The sequence below is a fragment of the Manacus candei genome, unplaced genomic scaffold, assembly GCF_025592945.1.
Source record: "Manacus candei isolate 608988 ecotype Guabito, Panama unplaced genomic scaffold, ASM2559294v1 h1tg000065l, whole genome shotgun sequence".
NCBI lineage: Eukaryota > Metazoa > Chordata > Aves > Passeriformes > Pipridae > Manacus > Manacus candei.
In genome coordinates, this window is record NW_026138113.1 from 807,074 (window position 1) to 821,241 (window position 14,168).

At 44.0% G+C, this 14,168-nt stretch overlaps 1 protein-coding gene across 1 annotated transcript in view; it reads left to right on the plus strand.

Moving 5' to 3' along the window:
* The window catches only part of ZNF469 (zinc finger protein 469), a 225,809-nt gene that overhangs the window by 37,986 nt on the left and 173,655 nt on the right, over positions 1-14,168 (plus strand). Inside the window, exon 2 of the mRNA XM_051805704.1 lies at positions 2,089-2,155. The gene's annotated coding sequence lies outside the window, so the exon portion shown is untranslated. The remainder of the gene's footprint in view (positions 1-2,088; positions 2,156-14,168) is intronic.

The following is a 14,168-nucleotide window of genomic DNA, read 5'->3' on the forward strand; positions in this document are numbered from 1 at the left end:
CAGCATCCAAACCAAGGGAAATGGAACCAAAACCAATGCTACACTTACTTGGATTAGCATCAGTTCAGGTGTTCACCTGTGCCAGTGACATCAGCACACCCGGTCCCTGCTGGCCAAGGGCTGTTCAGGAGGATGTGGTTGGCACGGTTGGTTGAGTATTCTGCTGCAGCTCAATCAAGATTCCACTCTGTGCCTTTGATCTCCCATGTGTGCTCTCCCTGCCATGGAGCCAGTGCACAAACTGTATCATTGAACAGCAATATTTACACTCAAGTCTTACTCATTTTGGGAGAAGGACAGTCCAAGCACATTTGAGTCTTGATTTCATTAGTGGTTCATCAACCCCCATAAATATTTATATCTGGAGCATTCTTTGATTTCAAAACGCTGGCTGTAATTTAATGGGATACTTTATGTTGTTCATTGTGCAATAGCTTTGCCATAGATACTCTGACACAGAACTCTCTGGTGGCCATCAGGAATGGGGGGGGAATCTTGTCTTCCAGTCATATTTATGGACCTGGTAGGAGCTGCCTTTGCATCAGCACTGAGAGTGGGTGGGGAGTGAAGGCCAGTTGGGGTTTCCCCCATGAATGTTATGAGTCAAAAGGATTTGCAGCTCTGCCAGCCCTGCACACTTAGAAATCGTGAGTTGGTTGCTAAAAATCATGAATTTATAATAAATTAATAAACGTAGGGGGATTTTGGCTTCCTTCCTAATAGTCATAGTTCTGGGTAAAATCATTGAATCATTGGAAAGGACTTTAAAGCTCATCTCATTCCATGTGGACAGGGACACCTTCCACTATCCCAGGCTGCTCCAAGCCCCATCTGACCTGGCCTTGGACACTTCCAGGGATGGGGCAGCCACAGCTTCTTTGGGCAACCTGTGCCAGGGCCTCACCACCCTCACAGGGAAGGATTCCTTCCCAATATCCCACCTAACCCTACCCTCTGGCACTGGGAAGCCATTCCCCCCTTTCCTGTCCCTCCAGGCCCTTGTCCAAAGTCCCTTTCCAGCTCTCCTGGAGCCCCTTTAGGCACTGGAAGGGTCTCTAAGGTCTCTCTGGAGCCTTTTCCAGGCTGAAATCAGTACTTGGGTTCCTAATTTCTCTGCAACTCCAGCGATTTGGGATTTGATCTTTAATTGTAATGCAATAACTGAAATAGTCACTGACACAGGAGCCTTTGGGTGTTGAGACTTCTAAAAGATGCATCAAATGTTTGGAGACTTTTCTAGATAAAACAACACAAAGTGGCCCAGGGAGTTCAGGGAGAAGGGTGGGGTCAGCAGGCCTTGTCCTGGTGGTGACTTAACTCTTCCCTGGGTCCTGGAGGCTCCCCAGGGAAGACTCTCTTTTGTCCCCTCACTTTAGAGGCAAGAAAAGACATTGTTGGCTCAAATGGATAAGGACCTTAGTTGGCTTTTGGATTTTGGACCTTGTTCTTGATGCTATAATGAAAATATTTGGTTATTAAGCCAATTAATGGTTATGGGTAATGCTGGAAATAGCAATCAAAGGATCACAGAATCATTTAGGTTGGAAAAGAACTTTAAGATCATTGAGGCCAACTATGTTCTGAAATTTTAAGTGTTTAAATGTTTTGTTTAATTTTTTTAAAATGTTGATTAAAATAATAAGAAATGGTCTTTCATTAAGGTTTTTGCAGTGTTCTGTGGAATAAATGGGATATGTGGCCATTGCTAATGTTTGTACTACAAGAAATTCCCTGATAGAGTTCAGTGTCTGAAAGACCAAGCTGCTGAAGAAGCCTGTTCATGAAACTTTCACACTATAGGGTTTTTTAAAGAGTATTTCATATTTTTCTTCCAGGCCTTTTGTTTGTTAGAACAACATAGTTTTGGAGGAAAGAAGACAGAATAATTATTCTTATAAACCTTAGTAACTGTTCTTTTATTGGGCAGAAAGAAGTTCACGGTGTAAAGAAAAAAACACAAAGTCTTTCTTGATTACTAAGTGTGCTTAAGTGTTGACAGTTTTAATGACTTAACTATCTTAATTTTGTTCAATTATAGAAGATCTTTAAATTCTGAAAAAAATCTTAATTTTTCTTCTCTTTTTCCAGGCAGGATTACTGATTGAACACACTGACTCTGTCCTGTGTGAATTCATCTCCCGAACACCTGCACCAGGTACTTCATTTTTTTCATTGCATGTTTGTGTTATCTTCCCATTTAATGCCATTTCACGGGGGTTTTAATGCTGCAATAATTACTGTGGTTGGATTTTAGTTTGACTTTCAGAGGTCTGGGCTCCATATTTTGGGATGCCAGCAGGGAGGGGGGCAAATTTTAACTGCAAGAGGATTGAGACCGGAGGGTGATGGGGGCCTTGGCAACAAGGACTGGATGTTGTCGTTTAGAGTGAATCAAGTGGTGCTTGGAGGCCTTGCAACACCCAGGATCTGTATTTCCAGTTGCTCTGGGAGCACGTGCTGAGGGCTGGAAGGAGGGCCTGGGTGTCTCTGGTTGAGCTCACAATGGCGAGCACTGTGCACGTGTAACACAATCGCCTTCCCAGCTGTTTCTTATCCCAGATGTAACATGTCAGGAGGAAAATCCCCATGTGTGACCTGAGACATCCTGCATGTCTAAAGTGTCTGAAATACTTTAATACTTTTGTCAAGATGATCCCCCGTCCCTTTTCATCATGTTGGAGTTATGGCATGAGCCAACGACCGCAGAGCCCGAGGCAACGCCGAGCTCTGGCTCCGTGATCTGACTGGGAATGGCTTGACCAATTTATGTGATCGTTTTCAGATGGGTTTTTTTGGTATTTACTACTTTGTTACCTCTATCTCCGCTTATAAATGAGGCTGCAAAAGTACAGAGGGGAGGAGAAGGGGGTGAGTCCAACTCACTCTCTTGCCCAACACGGGTAACTGATCCAGCGCATCGGCACCGAGCCGCTCCTCCTCACGTGGTCGGGATGATCCTCCCAAGATGGATATTTTTCCATCTTGAATTTGCTGATCTGCTTTGCTGTTTATTCCCCAACCACTTTGGATGAGCAAAGAACTCGCGCTGGCAGGAACATTTGTGGGAAAGCAGCACCACGTTGCATATTTGTGCGGATAAATATCCACCAGAGGATCCGCGCCGGGAGCGGAGCACGGCCGCCGAGCAAATTCTGTTCCCATTACTCACCAAAGAGACTTGCTGCGTGTTTATAGCTGTTTGGTGGGCAACTGGCTAGAAAGTTGGGAAGACTCGTAATTTGTCTAAGCCTTTGATGGTTGAGGCTGGGATAGGGATGAAATCATCGGGCCTGGGTTGACTAATGGGGTGGCACTGGTAGCCCTGACTCGGAGCAACTCATTCCTGTCTGTGGTGACTCGGGTTTGTCTGTTCAGGCTGTTCATCAGAGCTGGAGGAGTAGTTGGAAGGCTCAGAGTGAGTTTATGGATTGTTATGACTTATCCTAAGAGCTGGATTTGCTGGATAAATGAGCGGAGCATTATTTGAGCAGTGTTAGGGAAATGTGAGGACTCTGTTTACCTTTCAGTTTGGAGGGTTCTTGAAGTAATTACCCGTTAATGCCTGTGCTCCTGGAGAGCTGTTACTGAAAGATGGAGCAGAAATTTGGGACTCCCAAGTGCCCTGCACTGATGGATACTTTTATCTGGTTTTCTGCTTCTCTCCTTGCAAAGTACTGGGAAAAGCAGCTGTTGCCTTCAATGGTCAGATTGAGCTTCCCAACTGAGTAAACTTTCACTTGATTGCTCCATTTTCCTGAAGTGCAGGAAAAAGCACTAATAAACTGTTGCAGTTCTGTAGGCAAATGTGTTTTTTTGGTGGACACTTTGAACTGGAGGTCAACTGTCAAACAAAAGTTGCCTCATTCTTTAAGGATTCTGTTGACAAAGGTAGCTGAAATAAAGTTGGATGTCTTTCTGAAGTGCTGGATGTGTATCTGAGGAAAGCAGTTAGTGTTTCATGGGCTAAAACACACAGCAAAGGGATTAAAAATTGGCTTATACATCTAAAAAAAGAAAGAGTCATCACTGGGGAGCCCTCGTGAAATCAGAGGCTGGTTGTTGGGCTCCTTGGATCTTGGCCTGCTCTTGTTCCATCCTCTCGTCAGCGACCTAAAGTCCTGATAACATTCCTGCTGGTGAAGCTTTTGTCCAGCTCACACCTTGGCTGGGGAGTGCAGTGGTGAGTCAAGAAGCCGTGTGGTCTGGAAGGCTTGGGAAGCTCAACCCATGCAAATCAAAAAGGCTTTGATGCAGATGGAGCTCTCCATCTGGGAACAAGGCAGGCAAGAGGTTCTGATGGCACTGCCACAGACATAAATTAAATAAATGCCTTTGGGAGCTCATCCTGCCATTCCCAATGATCCAGGCTGGCACAGGAAGGTCACTGTGATGCTGGGATAGGTGTGTAGGGGAGCTTTATGCTCCCCAACCAACCCCTGTGGGTTTGGTCCTTTTATTTCTTTTCAAAAAGATATCACAAAATAGAATGCAGTGTGGAAAAGGGCTAAAATAACTTATTTGAGAGCTGGGGGAAGAACAATACTGAAAAACTCCTTAATCTACTGCATTTCTGAAAAAAATAATAAATGAAGTGACTTGATATTTGTGCACTGGGATAGTTTTGTGAGAGGAAACTTTGGAAGCAAAGGAAAAGATGGAATCCAGGCTGGAAGCTAAACCCTAACACATTCTAACTTAGACACAGACCACCTGTTTCCAGGTGGGAATGCCACAGAGAATTCACTGTCTCCTGGTGCTCAGCAAACCAGGCCAGCCTGCACGGGAGGGGGCTTAGCCAGGACCCCAGTGGAGCTTTAATTTTAGGGCTTTATGTAGTTCTTGGGCTTTGTGGAGCCAGGTGAGTGGGTGAGATGTAGTGCTTGGGGTGATGCAGGAGGTCAGAACAGATGAAATCATGGTCCCTTCAGGACTCACAGCTTTCTGAATAAATGCAGTTGAAAATCCTCTTCTATTCTAGTGGAAAGGACTGTTGTTCCTGGAGATTTAAAGGAGAGATTGAGACTTGCAGCCACAGTAATGTCCTTGTTGGATGGAGTGCCCCAACAGGCAGTGCTGGCTCAGCCCACCCTGGCCCCTCTCTCTCCCTGGTATGTTCATCAAGGGAGCTGAAGCACTTGCAGCTGCTGCTCATTACCCTAATAAGTTTTCTCTCATTACTCTAATGAGTTTTCTCTCATTAGACATCACATAAAATAATGTTTAGATGAAAGAATGGGCAAGGGAAACAGTTTGTTATTGAATTGTCTCTAGGTGTCTTTACAGATTGGATTTTGGAAGTTGAGGGCAGTTTGGTGCCCTGCTCCAGAAGCTCTGAACTGGGCAAACTGGTTTTGTTAAGGCAAAGGAAACCCAGTGTTTGTCTTTCCTTCCATTCCTGTCTGTCTGATTTATCTTAAGACATGTCTGTAGGTACCATTCTGTTTGTCATGGTTTGAGTGCTCCATCAGAAGAGACATTTCTGAAGCAGGGGGTAGTGATAAATCCCCCACCTACCAAACCCATTTATTCACTTATCAAAATTTTTGGGAAAGCAAGTATTCCAGACTTGCATAGCAAAACCAGGAGAAAACTGTTTTCAGGTCAGATATGTGACTTGTGATGATTTCCTGTTCTAATCCAGTGCTCTGCTATATTGTGATGACACTGGGGGGTTGATCCCAGTGATTCCCTGCTCCCTGGAGTCCCATTTTTTCCTGCAGGCTGTAACATGCCCATCTTGCCTTTTAGTCCAATTCCATTTTGCTTCTATCACCATAAAACGGAGTGAGCAAATTTAATGATCTCTATTGTGTTAAATAGTTTCCAGATTGGAGGTTAAGTGCCCCTAAGCAATAGGTAAAATAATGTTGTCCATCTGCATCCCTTTGGCATCTGACTGAAGGATGCTGTGATGTTGTTACCTCTGGAGCTCATGTGGCCCCGAGACAGCGGGCGCTGAGTCCCTGACTCGTGATGAGGGTTTTGCTGGTGTTCCCTCTCCTCTTTTGTTGTTGTTTGCAGCTGGAAAGGAAACCCCTTGGTGTTGTCAACTGAAATGTAAACGGAATGTCCATCATGGATCAGGAGTCATTCAGGTTCACATGCTCTGGCCTCTCGTAGCCACGGGAGGAGCAGCTCACCGTGAAGAGCGAGCGGTGCATGTGGTTTTGAGCATTTAAAGCCAACCAGATGTTTGAAACATCTCTGTGAAGTGCAGATGATGATATAATGACTCCATAGTAATACATTGGCAGGGGAGACATGAATATCCCTCAGTGTGGCATGTGGAGATGAACTCCTGATTCACAGGATGAGTTCAGGAAGTTCACAGGCTACCTAAGGACAAGAGATTTGTGTTCCAGGAGCGCGCTCTGTCCTTGGTAACACAGCCCTGCTGGGCTGACAACATCTCCAGGTTATTTAAGTTAAGAGAAGCCTCCACTTGACAATCAACTTGGCACTTGCAGGATGGCTTTAATCCAGAGGTTTTACACAACATTTATTCTGCTGCAAAACCCCTTTGGTGCCAAGTGGTTCCTGGGCATATTCCAAACTGGCTGTGGCCACAGGGATGGCAGGGAGTGGTGGCCACTGAGATTGCAGAGCAGTGGCCACCAGGGTGGCAGTGGCAGGCTGTACCCCGCCACAATGTGCGGTTTTGGGATTCCCAGGTGCTGTTGGTGTGATGTGGTGCTCCTTCATCCAGCACAGGAAAAGCACACAAAAAGCAGACATGATGACTAGACTGATATATTTTTTGGCCACTTAGCTCGAAGATTTGAGAGCTGTAATGTGAACAGGAGGGAAATCAACTGCTCTGGGATGCAGGTAATCTGATCTGGAGGTGCTGGTCCCAGTTCCTCAGTGGGAACATTGTTGTCCTTGGAGGAGCCATGCATAGATGGTTTTTTTGTTGTTGTTGATACCCACAGATAGCAATTTCCTGCCTTGCTTATGTTTCAAGGCCTGTATGTTTCCCCCAGAATGTGGCATCTGTCAGCACCTGCTGCAGGAGAAACACAGAAGCCTAAAACCAGGACTTGACAGTAGGTGGCTGACTGGGTTTTAAATATTAAAATACCCTTTCCTATTAATTTAGTTGCAGGAGGAGGAGAGGGAGGCTGTAATGAACACTGTTTTTATCTCTGCTCAGAGGGCAGAGATTGTGTTAGAAATGCAGGTAACAAGAGTGTTTGGGGATGAAAACAAACCACAACCCATGTGGTTCATGGCAAGGTGAAGCTGGAATGATTTTGATAAAATGGGAAAACTGCAGCAGTGTTTAGTCTGGAACAAATGCAGCTCTGAGTGCCTTGTAAGCTCTTACACCTGCTGGCTGTTTTACTTTTTTGGCTAAAACCCTGCTCCTGTCCCTTCTGCTTCTTATGAAACACTTTGTAGTAGGACAAGACACCTGAAGGGTTGGCACCTATTGGAATCACAAGTTGGAGGCACTTCAGTGTCACTTCAATTTCTAAACAGTTATTTCACCATTGGATTTAATCAGAGTTCTTAGATCCATTTGTTTAAACCTGAAATATTACATTTGAGTGGTTATCCCACCTGGGCTGGACCTGGGAGCCTTCTGAAGGTCTTTGAGCTATGTGTTGTCTCCATCACACCTGGTTTATGCAATACAGCAAGAAACTGTCCCGTGTAGAGTCAGCTCCAGTCTCGTAGTGCTAATGAATTACAACACTGATAATTGGGGGAACATAAATAGCTTGATTATCTGCATTTCTGAAAAAAAAAAAAAAAGGATACTGCAATGAAGGATCACCTGAGGTGTCGAGGATGCTGAGTTAACTGGCAGGTTTGGTTCTTGCTACGCACTGAATTCTCCAGAGGAGCTCTAATTGCTTGGCGTGAGCACAAGGATTTGCATGTGCAGCACATGATGGATTTGTGCTGCTCTCTCTCCCCTGAGCCTACAGAACAGTGCCCTCTCGTGTGCTGACAGGGAGCTGGGAGGAGAAAGCCTTTCCCAGACTAGACCCGGTTTTTGGAGTGTCAGGACAAAATTAAGACTGACCTGTCAGGTTTGTTTTTTCCTCCTGGTGTTGTCTGTGGTGTGATGGCTGGAGAGGCTTTTCTGTGCTGCTTTCAAAATATGAAAATGAATGCGAAACCATGATCATTTTACTGGTGAGGTATAATGAATTGCATTCTTCATATCTTAGGATCATTAAGGCTGGAAATGACTCCAAGATCATCAAGTCCAGCCTGTGGCAGGGATGGTCCTTGTGTTATTCTCTCTCCATCTATTACCATGTTTTGCTCTTGGCTATTCTTTCAATTATCTAAGTTTGGTTCTCTTTGTACAGGGACTTACCTGAGTGAAGTGACCCAGCCTAAAGCCCTCACCTGCTTTATAGGCAGATGTTATTTTATATATGGTTAGATGTGAACAAATCAACTCAATTCCAGGCCAATATGTGAATTAGAAATGCTGTGATGCTTTTAGACCAGGCCAATAACACAGGCACCTACAAATGAACCCCATTTGGACACCATGAATTGGTGATGACAAAGTGTGACAGGTACTTTGGTTACTCTTTGGTTACTCTAGGAGAACCTGTGCTGGGAATCAACTTGGCTGGGGGGAGTGCTTGTTCTGTGAACATATTTAAAAATAATTTATCTTGTAAGAATTAAACCTTTTATGAGGTTTATAACCCTGTTTTGCTGGTGCTCCAAACTGTTGCTGTGGGAGAGTAGAGTCTGTCTCTTCTTCCTGTGTTATGGAAGTGTTTGTCCAGATTGATGGATTTAATCTCTCATGAAGTGGAGGAATTCTTGTTAAATAAACATCAAGTTTGGGCTCTTGCTGGAACTGGGTGTATTTGCCTGATTTTTAGGAAGGGTGATGTGTTTGGATGAAAGATTTCTATTTTGCTGTCGGGTTCCCTTTGCACTCGCTCCAATGGCTGGGATTTGATATTCAGATCCAGGAGGCTGCATCAGCCAAGGGGAGGCATGAGGGCTGTGGAATTGCATAAGCCAGAGACATTGTCCATGTGGGAGAGCCTGGGTCCTGTTCAACAGGGCTGTGTGAGGTGCAGCATCTGCTCTTTAGGATCTCACTGTCGAGGGTTGGACTAGATGACCTTTCAAGGTCCCTTCCAACCCAAAGTATTCTGTGTTTCCATGAGATTTGAGTTGCAATTGATGGCATTTCCCCACACTTGGTCCCATTTTTGCTTCCAGCATCAGTCACTGCTTATTAGTGTGGAGACTCCAGAATGGGTCTCATGTTCAGTGGTTGGAGACTCCTCTGCTTTGCTCACAGCACCAGCTTGGTGAGAGAAACAATTAAACCTTATTTTTTTGGCCAAGATAACTGGAACAATAGAAATCACCACTCAAAGGTTTGGGTCCCTTCCAACCCAACCCCTCCTGTGAAAGCACCAGCCTTGCAGAAGAGCTGAAGCTGAACTAGCTCAGAGCTGTCTGAAGGTTTTTCCCAGGGCGTGGCTGTGAGTGCAGGGCTGGAACCCCAACTGACTCGTGGGGGGTGTGAATCTGTGTCAGGGGTAGCAAACAGGCCAGGAGAAGCCCCAGGAGGGACGGTGCTGTGCCCCAGGATGATTCCAGGAGAACCAGAGGTTTCTCAGGCAGAGTGTTGGCTCTGAATTGAGACTTGGAAATGTCTGTGAGGGAGTTTTTCTTCTGTTCTACTTAGGCAAAAATGGCTTTGTGTGCACATTTTTCAGTTAAATGGGAAGCTACTTGACTCTTTCTCTTGGAAGCCAGGCAGGAAGATCCTGGGCACTGGCTGAAAACACAGGTTGCAAGGGCTGATACTGCACCTCTGGTTCTTCTGCCTGTTAGTTGACTACCAGAGTCTTTCCCCTGAGCTTGGCTTTAAATCCAAAGTGGAAAGGCAGCACTAATCCCACTGGCCAGTCCATTGTGTTAATTGGTGCCAAGATCTCAGGATCTTCCTTTCTGGGAAGCCAAGCTCGTGCCAGTGGGTGCAGGACTGTCCAAGGTGGTCCATGGTGGGTTGGACTGGCCCAGCAGCTGCTGAGGGCTCAGAGCTCTAAATTTCTTGCCCATTATGGATGTAACACAAGAATTATCTCCCCTAACATTGTGTTTGCACACAGAGGCTATAACAGCAATTCCATGTTCTTATAATCCTCCTGCTCGGATAAAAATCAGATTGTAACAAATGTGAGCACATGAGGACTAAAGACTTTTATTACAATATCTTTTTAATTATCAAGGTGGGGAATCACATTTTACAAAGTACAATAAATTGAATTTTATTATGGTTTGTGTGAGGACTTATTTAATAGTAGATTACACGAGACTATAACAAAATTCTTTTGCTTTCTCTAAGGTTTATTTGTCGCTTGTTGAACTCCGGAATAATGAGCTGTGAATTGAACCAGAGGGTTGCAGATATAATCCAAATGATGGTTCCTATTTATGGTTTAGATTAGCCTGGTTTAATTCCAGATTGTGAACACTTCAAACATCTGTGAAATCCAAGCCAGGCAGTTATGCTTTATTAAGAATTAGCTTCTCCTATTTTCAATAGGTAATTTGTAAAGTATCTCAAATACTGAATTATGGCTGTTTGTTTTGGAAGGTGCTTCAGTGATTCTTCTCTGGTCTGTACTCACTGGTAATCCTGGTCTTATGATAACTCAGGGCTTCTGTGGAGCCTCCTGCCCTGCAGGTGTGGAGAAAGGATGGATTTGGAAATGAGGAGCACACACCCTGAACTGGATTATTCATAGAATCCCAGACTGGGTTGGGTTGGGAGGGACTTTAAAGCCTATCCAGTTCCACCCCCTGCCATGGGCAGGGACACCTTTCACTATCCCAGGTTGCTCCAAGCCCTGTCCAGCCTGGCCTTGGACACTTCCAGGGATGGGGCAGCCACAGCTTCTCTGGGCAACCTGTGCCAGGGCCTCCCCACCCTCACAGGGAATGATTTCTTCCCAATATCCCATCTAACCCTGCCCTCTGGCAGTGGGAAGCCATTCCCATTTAGGGTTTGACTTTTTGCTGCTCCTTTCACATTCTCCTCATGAGCAACAACTCTGTTCTCTTCCCCTTTCTCTCTTCGACTTTATCGTTTGCCATGGAGACCATGGGGCCACTGAGTGACCTGTGAAAAGCCTACTTTCAAGTTCATAATTTTCCCCCCTTCTAATATTTTTTATGTAGAAGCCTCTGAGGAACTTCTAAGGTCTCTCTTTCCCAACATGAAAGACACCTTGCACTGGGGTGAATGGGCTGAGCTGTGGCACTGTTGTGTAGCTGAGAAGTTAGAGAGGACTCACCTGCTCTGGAGACAACCTGAGATGACAAATTCTTCCATAGACCTCTCATGGGACCTTGGCATGGTCTAAAAACCGCATGTCTTAGAAGAACAACTCTTGAAGAAAAGGGGGACAGAACCAAGTTTGGGACATGGGTTTAAGGAGATGCTCAGAGGTTGTATTTGCATAAACAAATATATCAAAAGTATTTGAGTAGACTTAGGGAACTTAGTATTATTTTTTTAATAAATAAATGTGCTGAGTATGACCCTGTAGTACCTGAATTAGTAGAAAACTCCTGAAAATTTCAGGGTCTCTGTTTAGCAAACCCATTTGGAGTAAATACTGATGTGTTGGTGACATTGGGACTGGAGTTGGCCACAGTTGGATCTTGACTTGCTACTGATCCAGGAGGATCAATGCAGGCCATGGCAGAGCTGAGAACTGGCCCAGAGCAGCCCCTTCATGTGAAGCAGCCACAGGACTTTGTGTTATTGTGTTTTGTTTGGTTTTTGTTTTTCTTTTTCATAACACTGAGGTTTGTAAAAGCTTTTTAATGGCATGTTCATCTCTCCGTGATGAAAAGTTCCCCTCTTGGATTTCAGATTTATTATTTGGACTTCTTTGGATTTAGTCCCTGATTCCAACAGTTTACAGGCACTGACATGGTCAGTCCATACAACAAAAAGAAGTTGGAAATTCTGCTGCAGATAAAATTTATAAGCAAGTGTATTCCAGATATCACTTTTTCTGTTGAGAAGATTCCAGTTTGAGGGAATTGCACAAGGACACCCTCCCCAAATTTTTCTGAGATGCAGCAGACAATAAAACTGATCCCTGTGCTAAATAAATGGGAATATATAGGTTACAACCCTGCAGATACAGTGAGGTACAATATGATCAGGTTTATGATCCATTTTAACTTGGGAAAAGAAAATCAATCCAATAAAACTATAAAACAATGGAAGACCTTTCTGACCCTGTAGCTACAACAAGCACAGACATTTAAGGGCTGATTTTCATATGCATGGAGTCATCTTAGAATTCTGGAAGGGAACAGTTTGTCTGGGATTCATAATAAATTATTCATCCTTTTTATTACCATAATAATCGCTTTTTATGGTTACCCGAGTGAATGTTATGAAAGCACAGAAAAATCTATTAATTATTTTCCAGAATTTTATAGTATTTAGTTTTTTTCCTAGAGTTTTCCTATTCTGTAGGGCTTTTTGATGTTATCAGAAAGCAAAGCACTTATTTTTTTTCCCAGATAAAAGCCTCTCCTCGCACTTATTTTGTGTATTGTGCAGCAGCATTGCTATTTGCAGAGTCAGAAGAACATTAGAACAACTTAGGCAGGGAAAATGCCAGGATCACTGGATGCCTCTTCTCTGCCTTTTGGTCCCAGAAGCCGTTTGGATTCTGAGTGTGTTTCCATCAGCCTCTTGTAGGTATGTAATTCATTCAGACAAACATCACAAACAAGGGTTGGGTTCTTAAAAATAAGAAGTGTTGTGCCAGGAACCAATGGAAGGAGCCTGGAACAGGGGATTTTCCCCTTCACAAGAGAGAGGTTCTAATGCTGATTAGGAGGAGCCCCCAGGGCCCAAATTTGTACAAACTCTAACTTAGAAAACCCTATTCACAATCTGGTTATTGGGGGTACTGAAAGGCTGGACATTTGTTTGGTGGTTTTTCTCAAAATGTGTAATTATTTAGTAGCTCAGCAGCTCCGAATGATATTTAGTGAAAGGTGTCCCTGCCTACAGCAGAGGTTGGAATGTGATGAGCTTTAAGATCCCTTCCAGCCTAAACCATTCCATGATCTTCTGCATCTGAGAGCATGGATTAGGTTATGACACTGGGATATGTGATAAGTCTGGCTTTGGAGTGAAAAGCCTTATGAAATGTTGTTGACTCGGCATATTTGCTGGTGTTGGAGGCTGAGTGAGTATGAAAAGGATGAGTAAATCTTCCTTCTTGACTTTGAATCTCTTTTGATGGGCTGAATCTCATTTAATGCAACATTTTCAGTGTTGCATGTGACGCTACTTGGGTCTCTATTAATGCTCAGTCTGTGGGGCACTGACCTGTGCAATGAAGTGGGACTTCACTTCTTGAAGACTTTTCCATCGTCAAATGGAAGAGTCCTCAGTGCATGCACAGTCCCCTTCCCATGGTGGTTAATCCCTTCCTACAACCAGAAAAATCCTGGATAAATGCACTGTGTGCTATTTTATGATGCTTCTTACTGGGCCATTCATTTCCTTTTGGTCCTGCCTCCATCCATGGAACAGCAGGGCTGAAAGATGCCCTTTGGCCACCTGGTTTTGCTGTTGGCTTATTGTCAACTTTGTGGCACTGGCAGTGAGTACTGCTTGGGAGGAGCTGAAAGAAGTTAATGAGAACTGAATTCTTTGTTGATAAATGCCAAGTAATCCACAGTAGAAAAAATAATTGGAGCTGCTTCTCCAGTTTTTCTGGTCTAAGTTTAATATATTAATGGAGAAGAAGTACTTAAACTTCTCAGTGGTTGCTCAATGTAGCCTTTGGCACCACACACAACAGTGGTCAAAAAAAAGCAAACAGAAGTGTTAAGAGGCCTACAAAACACATGGAAAATATCTTGCCATTATATAAATGGGCTGAGTGCCTGTGCCTGAAATGTTGTGTCTCATTCTAGTAAATTCATCTCACAAAGGAGGCGGCAAAATAAGGAATTCAGAGGCAGGAGGAATGAGAAGGGTGAGAGTTTTAGTATTTCGGAGGTGTTTACCACATAGTGAATTTTAAAAGTGATTGGAAGGAGTATAAAGTAAGGAAATGCCTTGACTTGAATGATCTTTCTGAGAATACACAACAAAAAAAAAGAGGTGCTCAGTTAAACCAGAA